The following is a 20,517-nucleotide window of genomic DNA, read 5'->3' as shown; positions in this document are numbered from 1 at the left end:
CACCAGGACCCTGTACAACTGTAGTAAGACCTCCCTGCTCCTATACTCAAATCCCCTAGCTATGAAGGCCAACATGCCATTTGCCTTCTTCACCACCTGCTGTACCTGCATGCCAACTTTCAATGTCTGATGTACCATGACACCCAGGTCTCATTGCACCTCCCCTTTTCCTCATCTGTCGCCATTCAGATAATATTCTGCCTTCCTGTTTTTGCCACCAAAGTAGATAACCTCACATATATCCACATTATACTGCATTTGCAATGCATTTGCCCACTCACCTAACCTATCCAAGTCACCCTGCAGCCTCTTAGCATCCTTCTCACAGCTCACACCGCCACCCAGCTTAGTGTCATCTGCAAACTTGGAGATATTACACTCAATTCCTTCATCTAAATCATTGATGTATATTCTAAATAGCTGGGGTCTTTCTCGAAGTGTACACCAGATAAAGATCAGAAGTGGGAACTCTGGCTGATTTTTCTCCTAACCCAGAAGTGATGAAACCTTTGTAACATCATTATCACCATTCCTCACTACCAAAATCAACTAATTCTGTACAGACCTTTTAATCTATCGGGCTCTGTAACATACTGAGCAGGGTACTTACTGAGCCATTCAGGGAAACCTTGTTTTTGCACTGTATCTGCACTTTTCTTCAAATTTATGCACCATGTTAGTATCATGTTCCCAGGCCTGGTGAATGCTATTCTGAACCAGTCGCTAGGACATTTTTTGAGTGGCATAAGGATCACTCTCCCTCCCCTACATGATGGAAGATTAAAGCATCCCCATCATGTGACTGTGGAGCTCCTAATCAGACCCTGGAGCACATCACTGAACAGTGCCCACACAGGAAAGTCGCAGGCAGTCGATAAGATATCCACGCTGTTACACCGGAAGCTTTGGCCTAGATATCTGACTGAGATAGTGACATTTGATTTGCTTTGCTACCACCATACAAAAGAAGACGATGACTATAAAACCACTATAGTCATCTGTATTCTACTGTATTGTATTCTGCTCAGCAGCCTTACCACCAATGAAAAAAAAACAAAGTTCAGTGCAGGAGGAGTCAAACCCGTGTCCTGCCACCCTAAAGTGTTGTGCATTGTGCTCAAATCCACTAGTATCACAATATCATAAAAACTGCATCGTTAATAATGGTAATTTTAGAAAACAATTGAGAAAAAACAGCTATTTTTGAGATCCTAAAAATATCTATCTGTGATGAGGTGCACTCAAAGACTAATCGATGATTTTTCTTTTATCTGTTCCCAGTTCAGTCCCACTCTCTGGAATTATGTGTTTGTCAATAGATCTGTGCATCACAGAGAACTTGCAGTTGTCCCTACAGTTAGCATAGGATTGTGAATGTTGCAAAAATTGCAAAATGAAACTCTGGTACTTACAGGTGAAACTAACATCGGCTGTGTGCTTGATAATGAAGAAGAAAGCTGTAGACTGCAGGAAGATGTCAATGGACTGGTCAGGTGGGCAGAACAGTGGCAAATGGAATTCAATCTGGAGAAGTATGAGGTAATAGATTTGGGGAGGGATAACAAGGCAAGGGAATACACATTAAATGGTAGGACACTGAGAAGTGTAGAGGATCAAAGGGACCTTGAAGTTCATATCCACAGACCCCTGAAGGTAGCAGGCCAGGTGGATAAGATGGTTAAGAAGGCACACAGAATGCTTGCCTTTATTAGCCGATGCATAGAATACAAGAGCAGGGGGTTATGCTTGAACTGTATAAAGTACTAGTTAGGCCACAGCTAGAGTACTGCATGCAGTTCTGGTCACCACATTACAAGAAAGATGTGATTGCACGAGAGAGGGTACAGAGGAGATTTACCAAGAATTTGCCTGGACTGGAGAATTTTAGCTATGAGAAAAGATTGGATAGGCTGGGTTTGTTTTCTTTGGAACAGAGGAGGCTGAGGGGAGGCCTTACTGAGGTGTATAAAATTATGAGGAGCCTAAATAGAATGTATAGGATGGACCTATTTCCCTAAGCAGAGGGCTCAAGAACTAGGAGGCATTGATTTAAAGTAATTGGTAGGCGGTTTAAAGAGGATTTGAGGGGAAATTTCTTCACCTAGAAGGTGGTGACGGGTCTGGAACTCAGTGCCTGAAAGGGTGGTAGAGGCAGAAACCCTCATCACATTTAAAAAGTACTTGGATGTGCACTTGAAGTGGCGTAACCTACAGGGCTATGGACCGAGAGCTGGAAAGTAGGATTAGGCTGCAAAGATCTTTGTTGGCCGGAACTGACACGATGGGCCGAAATGGCCACCTTCTGTGCTCTAAATTTCTATGTTTCTATGATTCTATGAATTGCCCCAATCCCAAAAAGTGGGGTAGAACCAGTTGGCACCATACTTACAATACTGTAGATCACACATGTAGGCAGGATTCAGGAGAATTTTGGGCAGATGATAGCTTCATATCAGTTCTGCCTCTGTTACTGGCATCCACATGCATGTCGGTAAGTTTAAGAAACACCTGTTTCCACTTCCAGCCAAAATTTCAATGGGCAGATAAAGGAGCAGACACATAGCATAACTGGGTTCTGGCCCAATTCCTCTCCCACCTGCGTCCAACCACCCTAAATAAAGTCTGAAGAACATGAGAAAATTTAGGGTCATTGTGTCCTGTTTCAGTGCTCTACAAGGCTATGAATAAAATCAGGGATACAAGGGGAGATGAGAGAAACTGGGACTCTTCATTAGAACAAAGAAGATTAAAATAATCTGATACAAGTGTTCAAATTTAGAATAGATTTTGATAAAATAAATAGAGAAAAACTATTTCCTTTATTTGATAAGTTGATAATTAAAGGGTATAAATTTAAGACCATCACCAAAAAATTATTTAGTACGAGGTGTAATACGGGTTGCCAATTCACTATTGTCCAGCACTAAAACTTAAAGCTACACATACTCGGGCCGAATTTGCCCCTTCCCTTAAGGAATGTTACTGCCGGAAATCAGTGGCCATGCTGCGGAGTGGAATGGCCGCCGATTTTTCATCAAATGGCCACCATTTTGAAAATTCCACTCCTGTGATATCCCGGCGGTGACCCGCTCCCCTCACTACTAGTCCGTTGCTGCTGATCCATCCTAAGTGCATCAGCAGAGCACGCACCGTTGATGTGCCCCCACCCTGATTGCAAAATTCCGCGCTGAAAATCTTGCTCCTGCCACTCGGAGCCAGCGACAGCTTTTTCTGCCGGAGCACTGAGCTTGGAGTGCTCCTAAAATGGCGCTGCGGCTGCCATTAAAGGGGAGGACTAACTGCCGCGGCTGCCACCTTTTCCTTTTTGTTGGCTGACTACCATGTCAGGCTGACAACTATGCCCCTAGGTTCGGCCGGGCCGCCAAAAGGCAGCCTGGCACTCCGTCTTTGGTGCCAGGCCGCTGGACCAGCCAAAACTCTCCCTGGTGGCCTAGTGGACCTAACTTAAAGAATCGCAGATGCTCTCCTCTTTAAGTGAAGGGGAGAGACATGGTGATGTGCCAGTATCCTGACGTCATAAACGCGACGCTAATGAGTGACAGCGACGGACACTCCGCCCGCTCCCCACTTCCTCCCCGCTACTTACTGAACTTCCGCTCACTGCCGCACTCCCATCCCCATTATGACCGACTTCCGGGCTGCTCAGAAAAAAAGCCAATGAGCGCAATTTCGCACAAGAGGCCACCACATCTAATGCTGCAGTAAAAACAGTCGAAGCATGCTCGGGGCGCCTCATTTTTGGCGGGGGGCAATTGCGGCTCCACTGTATCCAATTTGGACTAATATTGTATCTAATAGGTCTTCAGTGAGCATTCTCCATTTAAATTAAATTTTAATTGTACAAAATTCAATCCTGCTTTGCAGTTTGCTGGGAGATCACTGCTCTTTTTGGAAACTCATTTCCTGACGTTCATTTCAGCTTCACCTCCTTCAGATCATTTATTGGTTTTTCTTCTCCAGAAGTCAGACCCCACTTTATTCTTGCATCTTCTCATATCAAAAAAAGCAATGCTTGAGATCACTGTTTGACCCCCAAGAAGAATTTTTTTGCAATAGGTGAACTTATCAGTATACACGTCATGAACATGCCTAAAATGGGTAACAGCCAGCGTTCTGCAAATTTATTGACATGTGCCACAAAATATCTATTTAACAAAACCATTAAATTTGGGTCATTTGCGCCTCACATTAGTGCCCTTGGGGGGGGCGCAGTGCCGCTAACGACTCCCGCTAAGTTTCACGGGAGTTTAGCGACGGCGGTAACCCGTAGCGCCACTTCGCTGCGATGACAATGTTATCGCCGTGCGCAGCGCCCCTGTAGCATCCTGACCCTAAATTGGGTATTTCCCCCTGAAGCTGCGTCGGACGTGAACAGGGTGGCTGGGGAGGTGTGGTCCTTAAAAAAAAATTATGCTGATATTGTCCTGGACTTTGAACGTGGGGTCCGTGCCGTGATTGGTCAGCCCAGCATTCTGCTTGAGTGCCGGCCTGTTGGCACGGCAACCCCACTCCCCTACTGGTCCAGGTAGGACCCTTTCATTACTGCGGAGTTTGCAGTTTGGGCCCTTCCCTTTAATTAAGGGAAGAGCCCCTCCTATGCGGAAGTACTACTTGGCCCAGTGGGTAGTGCTACACCCCTCTCCCGACGCTTTTGCCCCGCTAGCGCCCTAGAAAGGAACTGGAGCATGTTATTTTGCACTCCACTTCCTTTCTGGGGTGGTAACCTCAATTTCTCGCGAGAAGCAAGACTTCTGCAAGTGTTACTGCCTCCAAACAGGGCGCGATGGAAATTTTCTTCCAATGCTTCCAGGATTTTAGATTATCCAGTTTATTTTGTTTTGCAGTGTTCATATTACTTTTCTTCTCTTTCTACCCCCACATCATTACTTCTGGTGTCCCCCAAGGATCTATCCTTGGTTCCCTTCTATTTCTCATCTACATATTGCCCCTTGGTGACATCATCCAAAAACAAAGCGTTATTTTCCACATGTACACTGATGACACCCAGCTCTACCTCAATACCACTTCTCTCGTCCCCTCCACGCCCTCTAAACTGTCAGACTGCTTGTCCAACATCCTGTTCTGGTGAAGGGTGCAAAATTCGTGAGAGAACCCCCCCAGTGTTTGTACTCGTTGGAAAGGAAATTTAATTTGGAACTATCCACCAGAAAGTATGAAATCCTAAAGTGCACATGGAAAAAACTACGAACTTTAATCGAATTTGGGATTTTTAAAAGGTGAATGTTGGGTCTGCAACAAAAGGGGTGGGGTCAATCTCTAAAGGGCAAGTTTGGAAATTGGAGCTAATCAAATTGTCTGGGAACTGTTTACCCTGAAACCTATCCCTAGAAGACATTTACATTTTAACAATCGACCATGGAAGAAACATTATCCACCCCACCCAGAGGACCCAAATGTCACATACATATTCCAACACCTTTTCAACAGGCATAGAAATATCTGGCTCAGGTCAGACTTCCGAAAGCAAAACAAACTGTGCTATCACAATGGACAAAAGCTCATCAACTCAGAAAAGCCTATCAATGCCAGATTAAAACCAAGTTTCAGTTAGCTGGGCTGCAAAACTTAAACAAAGAACCAAGGTTGATTTGGGGCGCAGATAAGGAAGCCTCTCAAAGTATAATAGGGTCTATCGTACCAAGAGAGCTATCTCTATTCTGACCATCACAGAAAGAACTTTTCTGACTAAGCACTTCGGAACAACAAGAGCGAGAGCACACGGCAAGAAAAAGCAGTAAGAATCATCGCGACATCGGAGAAAAGAACTCGCCGCAACTGGCTTCAATACGCAGCAGAGGTCTTCTGCCACGTCCAGGGTACAGCAAGGCAAACCGGCTACAACCAAAGAACTCCGAAACCACAAAACAGCCCTAACTGTCAAAGGAAGGATTGGTGAGTATTATCCCTGTTGCCCTAGAGTCTAACTTAGTTAGAGAGTAAGTGGGAGGTGGGAGGTATTTATGTTGTGTTTATTACCTGTAATAACGTATTCCCCATTGTTTAGAAACTTTTGTAAGATTTTACAGTTTTATTGGAGTGTATTTGTGTTATTTGCTTTCTTGAATAAAATCCATACCTTCTTTGTACAAAACAGTTGTCTGCTGCACTTTATCACACCCTGATTAATAAATCCAGGCTCGAGAACCAGGGAGTGGAAGCGACTCACAACCGCTCTGGGTCAGGGAAGGCAAACTGACCCCGCACACCATCCCTACACTGGATGAACAGAAATTTCCTCTAATTGAATATTGGGAAAACCAAAGCCATTGTTTTTGGACCCCGCCGCAAACTCCGATCCCTAACCACTGACTCCATCCCTCTCCCCAACTTCTGTCTGAAGCTGAACCAGACTTGGTGTCATATTTGACCCTGAAATGGCTTTTGACTACATATCCGCAGCATAACTAAGACCGCCTCTTTCCACCTCTGTAACATCGCCTGTCTCCGTCCTTGCCTCAGCTTTTCTGCTGCTGAATCCCTCATCCTTTGAAGCCTTTGTTACCTTTAGACTTGATTATTCCAATGCACTCCTGGCTGGCCTCCCACATTCTACCCTACATAAACTAGGAGTGCTCCAAAACTCGGCTGCCTGTGTCCTAACTCGCACCAAGTCCCGTTCATCCATAATCACTGTGCTCGCTGACCTGCATTGGCTCCCGGTTAAGCAATGCCTCGATTTCAAGATTTTCCTCCTTGTTTTCAAATCCCTCCATGGCCTCACCCCTCCCTATCTCTGTAATCTTCTCCAGCCCCACATACCCCTGAGATGTCTGTGCTCCTCAAATTCTGCCCTCTTGAGCATCCCTGATTATAATTGCTCAACCATTGGTGGCTGTGCCTTCTAGGCCCTAAGCTCTGCAATTCCCTGCCTCAACCTCTCCGCCTTTCTACCTCTCTTTGCTCCTTCAAGATGCTCCTTAAAACCTACCTCTTTTACCAAGCTTTTGGTCATCTGTCCAAATGTCTTCATGTGCAGCTCGGTGTCAAATTTTTTAAATCTCATAATACTCCTGTGAAGCGCCTTAGGATGTTTCACTATGTTAAAAGCGCTATATCATTATCTTTTTTAAGTTGCCACCTGTAGGGTAATTATATTTTCATAATAAAAAGGAGACATAGTTTAAACATTATCCTAACCATTATATTTGCTGTTTTCTGTCTATTTAGGATGTAATGCCAAAAATATTAGCCTAGAGTTGTCAACAATGTTCCTTCTAAAAAATGTCTTTGCGCGGTACCTTTAAATTTGCTGTGCAGCTGCCTGTGCGGCCATGCATGCACGGTATCTTAAAGGGGACAGTTTGTGAGTGGCCTGCGCGCAGCTTAGAGGGAATAAAGGCTGACAAGGTTCCAAGATTGCCCTGGTGTCTCCAGGAATTAAAGATTAATGTCCAGGACACTGCTGCGTGCAACCCCGGAAAAAAATCATCGGGGGCATTAAAAAAGGCATGTATTTTTCACTTTTATTTATTATTTTTTTTAAATATTGGCGAAAGATTACAGAAAATTTAAGATTACTCAGCCAGCCAATGGTCCCATAGACAGGCAATGCTGTAGTGGTGAGCAATATAGATTTAACTGGTTGCTGCGCTTCCGATGAAGCTACGACAGCAGAGTTGGGCAGCTTCGAGGAAGTTCCCGGCCTTGACAAGGCAGCACTGCACAGTCAGTAGATCATCAGAGTCCAGCAGAAACAAAATTAGTGGTACAATTGAAAGAAAACCTGTGCATAAAGGCTCAAATGAGTTTTGGCACATTCTACAGTCATTTGGTTTGGAAATTCTTAATCATAGTGATGGGTTTCTGCATGTGAGAACCTGGCTGTCCAAAATCACACGATTATCTCAATACATTTTTTTTAATACTGTAATCATGCACTGGAATCATTTATGAGATTTGGATCCTTAGGGTAATGCTATTGACACATTTTGGTAAGACTGTGGGGAATATTGAATTACCGAGAACAGGCTCTTTTCTATCATATCTATGATTTGTCTCATCGACACTAAAATGCAGACTATTGCCACGAGAGCTGTAGTCAGTGCAACTGTGGAGGTGGAGGTCCTCTCTCTTGGCAATCTGCTAAAGATTCCAATGAAGCTGCCATATGCTCCAGTTGGTTTCTGGAGCAAAGACAAAGCTTCTGTGATGTTGCCACAAAGGAGCGCTGTGGACTCACAGTTGCCACACATCCTCGGAGACTGACCATTGAGTCTGCAGGTAGGAGTGATGTACCTTTAACATACTTCTTTTCAGGCGGGTGTCCATGGGTTTTGGATTTTAATGGCTCTAAAGCTATAGGCATTCTTCTCCTCAGCCCCAGCTCATTCTCACTATCTTTCTGCCTGTAGTGTATGTAGGCACCATTAGTAATGACTCCACGAGGCAGGATATGATACTGAAACTGTGTAGACCTGTTGTCCTTTATTTGCAGCTCCTCAAGTGAGGATAACAAGCTGTGAGCTCCTTTTTATACTGGGTTACCTGCAGTGTGCAGGTAACCCTTACATCTCCAGCAACAGCACCCTCTGGTGTACAGGTAAGGTGCATACAGTGTAAAGGTACATTCACTATGGAAAACAGTGCTACAGACGTCACACAGTAAACAGGCATGCATACACAATAACACTCCCCCCTAAGCATTTTTCATATCCTTATGTCATGACCAGGGGAGGTGATCAGTGGTGGGCTATGGGAGGTTGTGGTGAGGGTTGTGCGGTTGCCAGGTGTGACCCCTGTGTTTGAGGCTGGCCTCATATGTTTCCCCTCCCTCACACAAACCATGTGGGTGTTACTGTTGTGGGATCCCTCAGGGGGGGGTAGCCACGGCAGCAGAGGGTGGTGTGTATACTCTGTGATGTGGGTAGATGTGGGGTGGTGTGCAGGGCTCCTTGTCCACCAATTGGGATAAGGATCAGGTCATCCCAGGCTTTGCCAGGGAAGCTGGAGGGTATTGGCCTCATGCTCCTTGTGTTGGCCCTGGTGGCCAGGGGTTGTAAGGCTGGTCTGGTGCAGTTTGCCATTGGTGGTGCTGGGCTGCCCATTGACCACTGTCCCTGTAGTGGGTCTGCTCCCACTGGGTGTGTGTGTGTCCTGCAAGGGGCATCACATTCATTCCAAAGGTCCAGGCTATATGGTCAGGTAGCCTGCTGGGCCTAGGGGTCTCCCATAGGGGGACTCCATTGGCATCAGCATGGTCCCTGTAGGACCCAATATCCTTTGGCAGTGTCCTACCAGCACACATGACACCTTGGCTCTGATCACACATAGTCGAGCCTGCATTGTATATTCTATCATTTGCATCACTTTTGGGTGTCCTAGTTTCAACAGACATGGTTACATTCAGTATTTCACATTCTCTTTCATTATTGTTAAGCATAATAAACTTGTTCTTAACCTTACTGACACCTGTATTCATCTCAACAGTCACATTGGTTAAACCAACATCACAATTCATGGTTACATTATATACATTTTCATACTTGCACCCTTTAATTGCATCTTTAGCTTTAAAGTCCTTTAACTCAAATCGTTGAAACTTCCCCTTTAAATTTATTTGGCTACCGGTCTCCTTTAAGGGAGCCTTCAAATCCGATTGGCCGCTTGGTGTCACGTGATGCTCCTCCAATGCTGCCCCTCGTGGTATGACTGTGGCCATTTTGATTTTAGGTTCTGCTCCTCGTGGTGCAGCAGCCATCTTCTGGCTCTCCTGTGGTGCTCTTTTCTTCCACAGGTTCGACCCTGGACGTCGGGAATCCATTTCTTTCATTGATGTTCCTCTTTTGGAATGCTGCCTCAGCGTGGAAAGTGGAGCTTGGCTCCTCGGTTCTGGAGATTTCGCTGTGGTGCTGTGGAATCATCACCACGCAGTCGAGCTGGACAGTGGAACCTCCGGATGCAGCGATGGATCCATGTTCGATGTCAATTGCTGGAGCCCAATTATCACATTCCTGTTTGTGGGAGTTTGTTGTGCATAAATTGACTGACACATTTCCCACATTACAACAGTGACTACACTCCAAAGGTATTTCATTAGCTGTAAAGTGCTTTGAGATGTCCGGTGATTGGGAAAGGGGATATATAAATGCAAGTCTTTCTTTCTTTCTTTCTCTCGCTTCATCATCATCATAATAATAGTTGATGAGATAATTGCATCTTTGATCTTCTTTAGGAGCCTTCAATCAACAAGAGCAGGCAACGACAACGAGATCCAACACCGCCTCCAGTGCGCCAGTGCAGTCTTCGGCCACCTGAGGAAAAGAGTGTTTGAAGACCAGGCCCTCAAAACTGCCACCAAGCTCATGGTCTACAGGGCTGTAGGAATACCTGCCCTCCTGTATGGCTTTTGGACATGGACCATGTACAGTAGACACCTCAAGTTGCTGGAGAAATACCATCAATGCAAGATCCTACAAATCCCCTGGGAGGACAGGTGCACCAACATCAGCGTCCTCATTCAAGCTAACATCCCCAGCATTGAAGCACTGACCACACTCGATCAGCTCCACCAGGCAGGCCACATAGTCCACATGCCAGACACGAGACTCCCAAAGCAAGTGCTCTACTCGGAGCTCCTTCATGGCAAACGGGCCAAAGGTGGGCAGCGGAAACGCTGCAAGGACACCCTCAAAACCTCCCTGATAAAGTGCAACATCCCCACTGACACCTGGGAGTCCCTGGCCCCAGACCGCCCTAAGTGGAGGAGGTGCATCCGAGAGGGCGCTGAGCACCTCGAGTCTAAACACGCCGAGAGCATGCAGAAATCAAGCGAAGGCAGCGGAAAGAGCGTGCGGCAAACCAGTTTCACCCACCCCTCCTCTCAACGACTACTGTCCCACCTGTGAGTCTGTGGCTCTTGTATTGGACTGTTCAGCCACCAACGAACTCACTTCAGGATGGAAGCAAGTCTTCCTCTATTCTGAGGGACTACCTATGATGATGATGATGATATCTTCATCATTATCTTCCTTCTCCCGTGGCTATTGTTATTATGGTGGATATGCTGGAAGAGAACAGGGGCTAAGAATGTGTAAATATTATTCCCTCAGGATTCAGGAGACAATGATGGGGGTGGAGAGTTGTGTCTGTCTGCAACAAAGTAAAGGTATTGACAATATGATAATTTTTCACTCAGGCTCACCTGATTTAAATAATGAGACACTGAGCCACACAAACTGCGGAAAGCCCAGGTTTGATCCCGAGTCTCAGCTCGGATTGTGGTAAGGATGCGATAACTAGTCTTAATGCCCCTGGGCAAGAGAATGGAAAATCAGCAGTGTTCCCGCCCCTGGTTATATTCCGAGTTACTATTCAGCAACAATTAGTCCACGTGTTTGATCACTGAGTGCATGCAAATAACCTGCCAGCATTCACTGTTGAGACTCACTCATGAAGAATGGATGCTTGCAGAGGGAAACATAGAAACATAGAAACATAGAAAATAGGTGCAGGAGTAGGCCATTCGGCCCTTCTAGCCTGCACCGCCATTCAATGAGTTCATGGCTGAACATGCAACTTCAGTACCCCATTCCTGCTTTCTTGCCATACCCCTTGATCCCCTGAGTAGTAAGGACTACATCTAACTCCTTCATGAATATATTTAGTGAATTGGCCTCAACAACTTTCTGTGGTAGAGAATTCCACAGGTTCACCACTCTCTGGGTGAAGAAGTTTCTCCTCATCTCGGTCCTAAATGGCTTACCTCTTATCCTTAGACTGTGACCCCTGGTTCTGGACTTCCCCAACATTGTGAACATTCTTCCTGCATCTAACCTGTCTAAACCCATCAGAATTTTAAACGTTTCTATAAGGTCCCCTCTCATTCTTCTGAACTCCAGTGAATACAAGCCCAGTTGATTCAGTCTTTCTTGATAGGTCAGTCCCGCCATCCCAGGAATCAGTCTGGTGAACCTTCGCTGCACTCCCTCAATAACAAGAATGTCCTTCCTCAGGTTAGGAGACCAAAACTGTACACAATACTCCAGGTGTGGCCTCACCAAGGCCCTGTACAACTGTAGCAACACCTCTCTGCCCCTGTAATCAAATCCCCTCGCTATGAAGTCCAACATGCCATTTGCTTTCTTAACCGCATGCTGTACCTGCATGTCAACCTTCAATGACTGATGTACCATGACACCCAGGTCTCGTTGCACCTCCCCTTTTCCTAATCTGTCACCATTCAGCTAATAGTCTGTCTCTCTGTTTTTACCACCAAAGTGCACAACCTCACATTTATCCACATTATACTTCATCTGCCATGCATTTGCCCACTCACCTAACCTATCTAAGTCACTCTGCAGCCTCATAGCATCCTCCTCGCAAGCTCACACTGCCACCTAACTTAGTGCCATCCGCAAATTTGGAGATACTACATTTAATCCCTTCGTCTAAATCATTAATATACAGTGTAAACAGCTGGGGCCCCAGCACAGGACCTTGCAGTACCCCACTAGTCACCGCCTGCCATTCTGAAAAGTACTCATTTACTCCTACTCTTTGCTTCCTGTCTGACAACCAGTTCTCAATCCATGTCAGCACACTACCCCCAATCCCATGTGCTTTAACTTTGCACATTAATCTCTTGTGTGGGACCTTGTCGAAAGCCTTCTGAAAGTCCAAATATACCACATCAAATGGTTCTCCCTTGTCCAGACTACTGGAAACATCCTCAAAAAATTCCAGAAGATTTGTCAAGCATGATTTCCCTTTCACAAATCCATGCTGACTTGGACCTATCATGTCACCTCTTTCCAAATGCGCTGCTATGACATCCTTAATAATTGATTCCATCATCTTACCCACTACCGATGTCAGGCTGACCAGTCTATAATTCCCTGTTTTCTCTCTCCCTCCTTTTTTAAAAAGTGGGGTTACATTGGCTACCCTCCACTCGATAGGAACTGATCCAGAGTCAATGGAATGTTGGAAAATGACTGTCAATGCATCCACTATTTCGAAGGCCACCTCCTTACGTACTCTGGGAAGCAGTCCATCAGGCCCTGGAGATTTATCGGCCTTCAATCCCATCAATTTCCCCAACGCAATTTCCCGACTAATAAAGATTTCCCTCAGTTCCTCCTTCTTACTAGACCCTCTGACCCTTCTTATATCCGGAATGTTGTTTGTGTCCTCCTTAGTGAATACCGAACCAAAGTACTTGTTCAATTGGTCCGTCATTTCTTTGTTCCCTGTAATGACTTCCCCTGATTCTGACTGCAGGGGACCTACATTTGTCTTTACTAACCTTTTTCTCTTTACATATCTATAGAAACTTTTGCAATCCGTCTTAATGTTCCCCGCAAGTTTCTTCTCGTACTCCATTTTCCCTGCCCTAATCAAACCCTTTGTCCTCCTCTGCAGAGTTCTAAATTTCTCCCAGTCTCCGGGTTCGCTGCTATTTCTGGCCAATTTGTATGCCACTTCCTTGGCTTTAATACTATCCCTGATTTCCCTTGATAGCCACGGTTGAGCCACCTTCCCTTTTTTATTTTTATGGCAGACAGGAATGTACAATTGTTGTAGTTCATCCATGCGGTCTCTAAATGTCTGCCATTGCCCATTCACAGTCAACCCCTCAAGAATCATTCGCCAATCAATCCTAGCCAATTCACACCTCATACCTTCAAAGTTACCCTTCTTTAAGTTCTGGACCATGGTCTCTGAATTAACTGTTTCATTCTCCATCCTAATGCAGAATTCCACCATATTATGGTCACTCTTCCCCAAGGGGCCTCGCACAACGAGATTGCTAATTAATCCTCTCTCATTACACAACACCCAGTCTAAGATGGCCTCTCCCCTAGTTGGTTCCTCGACATATTGGTCTAAAAAACCATCCCTTATGCACTCCAGGAAATCCTCCTCCACCGTATTGCTTCCAGTTTGGTTAGCCCAATCTATGTGCATATTAAAGTCACCCATTATAACTGCTGCACCCTTATTGCATGCACCCCTAATTTCCTGTTTGATGCCCTCCCCAACATCACTACTCTGTTTGGAGGTCTGTATACAACTCCCACTAACGTTTTTTGCCCTTTGGTGTTCTGCAGCTCTACCCATATAGATTCCACATCATTCAAGCTAATGTCATTCCTAACTATTGTATTAATCTCCTCTTTAACCAGCAATGCTACCCCACCTGGAGACACTGGATGACTGCCTGCACCTGTGCAAACCACAGTCCAATAGGAAGTCAAAGCCTTTAGGAGAAGAGAAAAAATATATAAAAATTGACATTTGAAAGATATTTTATAGCCATAAAATGTTACTACTACTTTGTTCTAAGTTCCTGACTGGTAAATACTCCTGAAAAGTAAATAACCTGTTGGGACAATCATGTTGTTCATTTAATAGGAACTCGACAGTATTAATATTTAATCTTAAACTACATGTAATGAATTTCAAATAATATCCCTGCAGAGAATATCAAGGCAGAAACACTGCTCTCCTTTAACGCTATCCCTGAGTGTGGTGTCAAAAACAGAAATGTCGAAAAATTAATCAACTGGAAAAGATGCAGATTGCAACGGGTCTGAGGGGAAATGATATTGGAAAACCAGCCTCTCAGCTCTGGGAGCTAGGTTTGAATCTTTTTCAAGCCGAAGCAATATTCTTTATGATGGCTTTTAACTCAACTTCAACTCTGAGAACTATTTTTGTAGTGCACAGATTATCAGATTCCAACACAATTACAATAATGATTAGACTTCAAGGGGGCAATTTTAATTTTGCCATTAGTGCAAAATAGTCAATATCGGATTGGCCGCCTGTTATACACCACTCCCAATTTTCAATTCTAATTGGAAACAAAAATTGAGAAAGATGTATAAAGGATGCCCGATCCGATATCGCCTGTATTACAATTAGGTTACAAAAGGTTACAATTACCCTCATACCGCCCCGGGTCATCCTCGGGACCAACCAATATTGCACTGACTCGGATCTGGCGAGTTGCTGCGGAATCCCGGCTGGCCGTCCAAGGGTTAAAATACACCCTTTAGAGTCTTAAATAAAACCATCCAGTTCCCAATATAGACGGGTCCACAGCACAAAGTTATCCACAATTTGAAACTTAATTATGGCGGGCTAAGTTTCCTCAAGTCAGCTTCCTTTAGCCCAGTCGGTAACTGAACCTTGCCATTGGAACCTTGCAGATCATCAATGCTCCCGTGGTAATGGGCTTCCCAGCACTGTTAGAGTTTCCAAAGTACATATCTTGACCATTTGTAAATGTATTACTAACTTTTTTTGTTTACGGTTATCCCTTCCTGCTATCTGTTTGCAGGTACCACTATCAGTGTCAGGGTGATCCTTTGCCTGATTTGCAGGGCTTTCTCTGCTTTTAGATGCCTCAGTGTCTACAGCATTGTTTTCACATAGAGCCGCTGCACCTGCAATGTCTTACAACATTTTAACTTTGGTCTGTAACTCAGACTTAATTATATTTCCACCATATTACAGTCATTGCATTTGACTACTGTTCTGTTGTTCTTGCCAATTAAATCAGGCTCCATGAAACTGGCCACAGCAAAATTGTTCATCTCCAAATTTCTGACTGGCGGTCATTAAAACCTACAAAAATAGGGGCCTTAAAATGAAGCTGCCAATACTAAATGTATAAAGAGGAGCCTAACAAATTTTGGCTACGTCGAAGCTCACGAGTAAGTCCGGGAGAGGGGGAGGTGAGCGGGAAGGGCTATGGGAGGCCGGGGTGGGCCTGGGGGCTGAGGTCAGACCACAGTGTCCTGCAGTTGTTTTGTGGAGCCAGCAGGCAAATTGCTCCTTCAAACAACATTTACAAAGTTTTGAGGTCTTTTTCTGAGCAGCCTCCAGCAGTCCCTTTAAGCAAACAGTTCAAGAACTAGAAACTAGGCACTAAATTAGCTCACTACTTGAGTTCCAACTGGAATTTCAGAGTCCTGAGGTGTCTAATTTCCAAATTTCATTTGTGTGTCTCTGAAAAATCGATCCCAAGATCAATTTAGCAATTGCTGAAATGCCTGGGCAGATCAGCTTGAGCCTCTGTTCTGCAAAATTGATTGTTGGGTGTAAAATGGGCACAACAATGTTGAATTAAGACCGTTTCTTCAAGCCCTTAAACAGATCATACAGTAAATTCCCAAAAGTTTTAAATGAGCTGGAGAGAATGGTTGTTTTCTGAATGGGTTTTCAATGTTTTATATTATGTGGGCCAGAATTTTGTTGCAGTCAAAGAATGGGCAATGTTTAGATTAAAAATGATTAAGTAGCGCCAGGGGAAAATCGACTAAACCTGCATGCAAAATTCATCCTCACTCTTCACGATTCTAATCTAAAAACCCATTGGTGTTAACTGAAAAGATTGACTAATACCAGGTGTAGTCTAAACTCATGTAATGATTGCCACGGCCCTTTTCACTACTTAAAGAGGAGGTTCATTGATGCTGCAGCACCTCATTTTCAGGATTGATGGATATGCTTCTGCATCAACAACCATAAGAAGAAGATCAAGGAGAAGAAGAACATTTACAAATCCTAATGGCAGATTGCCACCCCAGGAAGAGAGCCCAGAGGTTTTTCGATGAAGCTTTGGAGGCATTGGTTTTAGCGATGGAGAGAAGGTGGTCGGTCCTGTACCAAAGGGCAGAAGGCCCTCGCCACAAGTCTGCCAGATTATGTGGAGGGAGGTGGCACACCACGTCACAGCAGCACTGTGTTCCCCAGAACCCACACCCAGTGAATGAGGAAGTTTAATGAGCTCACACTGGTGGTCAGGGTGAGTGAAGTCTTCAACAAATGCTACATACCACCATCTGTACCAAAGCTTCACACACTGCTCAATGTACCAAACCCCAGCACTCACTCACTAACAATTTCTATCCAGCAACACTCACACCCGCTTCTCTTACCTTGCACACAATGGCAGCTGTTCAACTATTGCAGGCACAAGGGTCATTAGTTATTAGAATTCATATGATACAGATAAATGTATTAATGGCCTTTGGAATATTTTGTGGTCTCTCCAATTTCACCTCTGTGCCCAGGAGGACACTGTGATATTGCATGAGACAGGGATGGTATGATGGGGATGTGTGCGCAATGGAGATCTGGGTTTCATTCATTTGAATCGCAGTCTGATGAGCCAATCACAGACAGCCCATTCGAAAGGCCGATTGTCTCGCTGCCTCCTTCCTCCCTCCTGTTCTTCCCCCTCATCCTCCTCTTCCTTGTCCTCTTCCTCCTCGTCCTCCTGCTCATCCTCCTCTGCCTCATCCTGCTCCTGAGGTGGTCCTGCAATCCCTGCTGGCAAGAGTTGCGCTCTTGCGATGGCTAAGTTGTGGAGCATGCAGCGGACCACCATAAAATGGGACACCCACTCTGGCAAGTAACGGAGGGCTCTTCCCGAGCAGTCAAGGCAGTGGAACCATTGCTTCAATAACCTGATGGTCTGCTCGATGATGTTCCTGTGGCAGCATGGATCTCATTATATGAGTCCTGGGCACGAGTTTTGGGGTTGTGGAGGGGAGTCATGAGCCAGGTGCAGAGCGGATAGCCCTTGTCTCTGAGCAGTCATCATCGAGCATGATGTGGTAGCTGGAACAGAGCTTACACACTAGTCTGGCACAAGCTAAAGGCAATATGGCTGCTGCCGGGATAGCAGGCATTGAAATTCGCTCTCTGTGGTCCCACACCAACTGCACATTAGGGAGTGAGTGATTTTTAGCAAGTGTTGTACTTTGAATCCTTTCAAAAATAATGAGGGACTTTTGTACTTGTCAGAACTGATACCAAATAACCTTGAAATGACTAAGAAAAACTCTTTTAGTAGCAGGAACTAGCACACAGCCACTCAAACTTCAAAACATTGACAAGTCCGAGTAATTAGTGAGGATCCCTATAAAAAGCATTGCTGCAGCCAGCTTCCTGTTGCTGCACACCACCTGGAGTTGTCTTTGCTTTCTCCAGCCGGTAAGTACCTTGGCTAAAATGAAGTTGGGAGATCGGGTAACCAGTGAACATTGCACATTCACTGGCATCATGATCTCCATCATGGCGAGCTCCTTGGCCATCGAGGTTACCGGCAGTGCTACTGGCGTGCGGCGCTGGAACCGGCATCAGCTGTCATTACAGCTATCAAGGGCATTTTAGCACCATTGTGGTGCTAACATGTGGCGCAAACTATATGAATTTCTAACCCACTATTTCTAGTGTTAATTAAAGGCCAAGGAGTATTCTAATTAAATATAACTTTTTTGGTGCATCAGTCTGCATATTCCTTTAAAATAATATTTTTCACAGTGACTTGAATGTGCAAAATTATTTTAATATTTCCTGTGAAGTCAGATAGCGCCCTCCTGCCTTCTCCCTCACGATTGACAGAGTGCAGGCAGCTTGACTTTAGCTATTATTGTTGGGAAAGCAATGGGTTGGGTAATGTAGAGAAGCAGGCCTGAGAAATGGCTCCATTTTTCGGGGAGAATGGAGGGCTGGAAGGAAGATGAGTGCTTTGAAATATTTGTCACATATGGATTTTTTGAGACTGGGATTTATCACGGAGAGATGGGAAAATTGCCGAGGCTAGAACTGATTGCAGAGATTCAGGGGTGAAATGGCTGAGACTCAGATTGATTGTGAAGAAGTGAAGGACAATTTCTGTTAAGCTGTCACTGATCACGAGACAAGCATATGATGAAACTAGTGAAGCAAAGACTTACTGTGATAAAGTTTTACAGGTTGATGTGTATTTGACCATTTTTTTCAGGAAAAAAAAGGTTAATAACCCTGGGCTGCAATACACAGTGGGGAGATAGTAGGATACTAACGTGCAAACACTGGAAAATTCCTGTCTCCACTATTTTAGTTGTTGCTAAAACTCATTTAAAACAAATGAGTTAACACCTCCAAAAATAGTGGAAAGGAACTTCAGATAAACAATTAGGCACTCATTAAGCATTTTCTACGTTACACCAGTGACTACACTTCAATGGTACTTCATTGGCTGTGAAGCACTTTGGGACGTCCTGAGGTCGTGAAAGGTGCTATATAAATGGTATTCCATCTTTCTTTCTTTTTCTCTTAAACAAGCAATCCCAGAAATTCCTTACTGCTGCGAGTCCAGAGGGAGACTTGCAAAGAAGTGAGACTGGGAATAATTTTAACACATAACTTACTCTCAGGTTTGCGGTTTACTGCGTGTGAATACAATGGTCACCAAAGTTAACCCTGGTTGTAATCCCGGTGGTTTGCCGAAAGTGACCTTCAGTACTGGAGTATGCAGGGCCTGCAAAAGGGCACCTCATTAGCATTGGGATAGGCTCGAGGATACAACTCTTCAGGCGCATCTCCAGCATGCCCCTGGCCCATATCCATGGGTAATCACACGACCGTTGGGGAAGGGACCAGCCATCACCGCTGACATCACCAATGTCCCTATCATCTCCTTGAGCAAGGAGTAACTGTCAAAGGAAAAATACATTTTTCAGAGTCCAATGCTGCTTGCCTGGCTTGGATTCCACCAGTAGGCACACGTAAGTTCTTGTGTAGGATGGTATAGAAACATAGAAACATAGAAACTAGGTGCAGGAGCAGGCCATTAAGCCCTTCTAGCCTGCACCGCCATTCAATGAGTTCATGGCTGAACATGAAACCTCAGTACCCCATTCCTGCTTTCTCGCCATACCCCTTGATTCCCCGAGTAGTAAGGACTTCATCTAACTCCCTTTTGAATATATTTAGTGAATTGGCCTCAACTACTTTCTGTGGTAGAGAATTCCACAGGTTCACCACTCTTTGGGTGAAGAAGTTTCTCGTCATCTCAGTCCTAAATGGCTTAGCCCTTATCCTTAGACTGTGATCCCTGGTTCTGGACTTCCCCAACATTGGGAACATTCTTCCTGCATCTAACCTGTCTAAACCCGTCAGAATTTTAAATGTTTCTATGAGGTCCCCTCTCATTCTTCTGAACTCCAGTGAATACAAGCCCAGTTGATCCAGTCTTTCTTGATAGGTCAGTCCCACCATCCCGGGAATCAGTCTGGTGAATCTTCGCTGCACTCCCTCAATAGCAAGAATGTCCTTCCTCAAGTTAGGAGACCAAAACTGTACACAATACTCCAGGTGTGGCCTCACCAAGGCCCTGTACAACTGTAGCAACACCTCCCTGCCCCTGTACTCAAATCCCCTCGCTATGAAGGCCAACATGCCATTTGCTTTCTTAACCGCCTGCTGTACCTGCATGCCAACCTTCAATGACTGATGTACCATGACACCCAGGTCTCGTTGCACCTTCCCTTTTCCTAATCTGTCACCATTCAGATAATAGTCTGTCTCTCTGTTTTTACCACCAAAGTGGATAACCTCCCATTTATCCACATTATACTTCATCTGCCATGCATTTGCCCACTCACCTAACCTATCCAAGTCACTCTGCAGCCTCATAGCATCCTCCTCGCAGCTCACACTGCCACCCAACTTAGTGTCATCCGCAAATTTGGAGAT

The sequence above is a fragment of the Pristiophorus japonicus genome, chromosome 7, assembly GCF_044704955.1.
Source record: "Pristiophorus japonicus isolate sPriJap1 chromosome 7, sPriJap1.hap1, whole genome shotgun sequence".
NCBI lineage: Eukaryota > Metazoa > Chordata > Chondrichthyes > Pristiophoridae > Pristiophorus > Pristiophorus japonicus.
Note: the sequence above shows the minus strand (reverse complement) of the source record.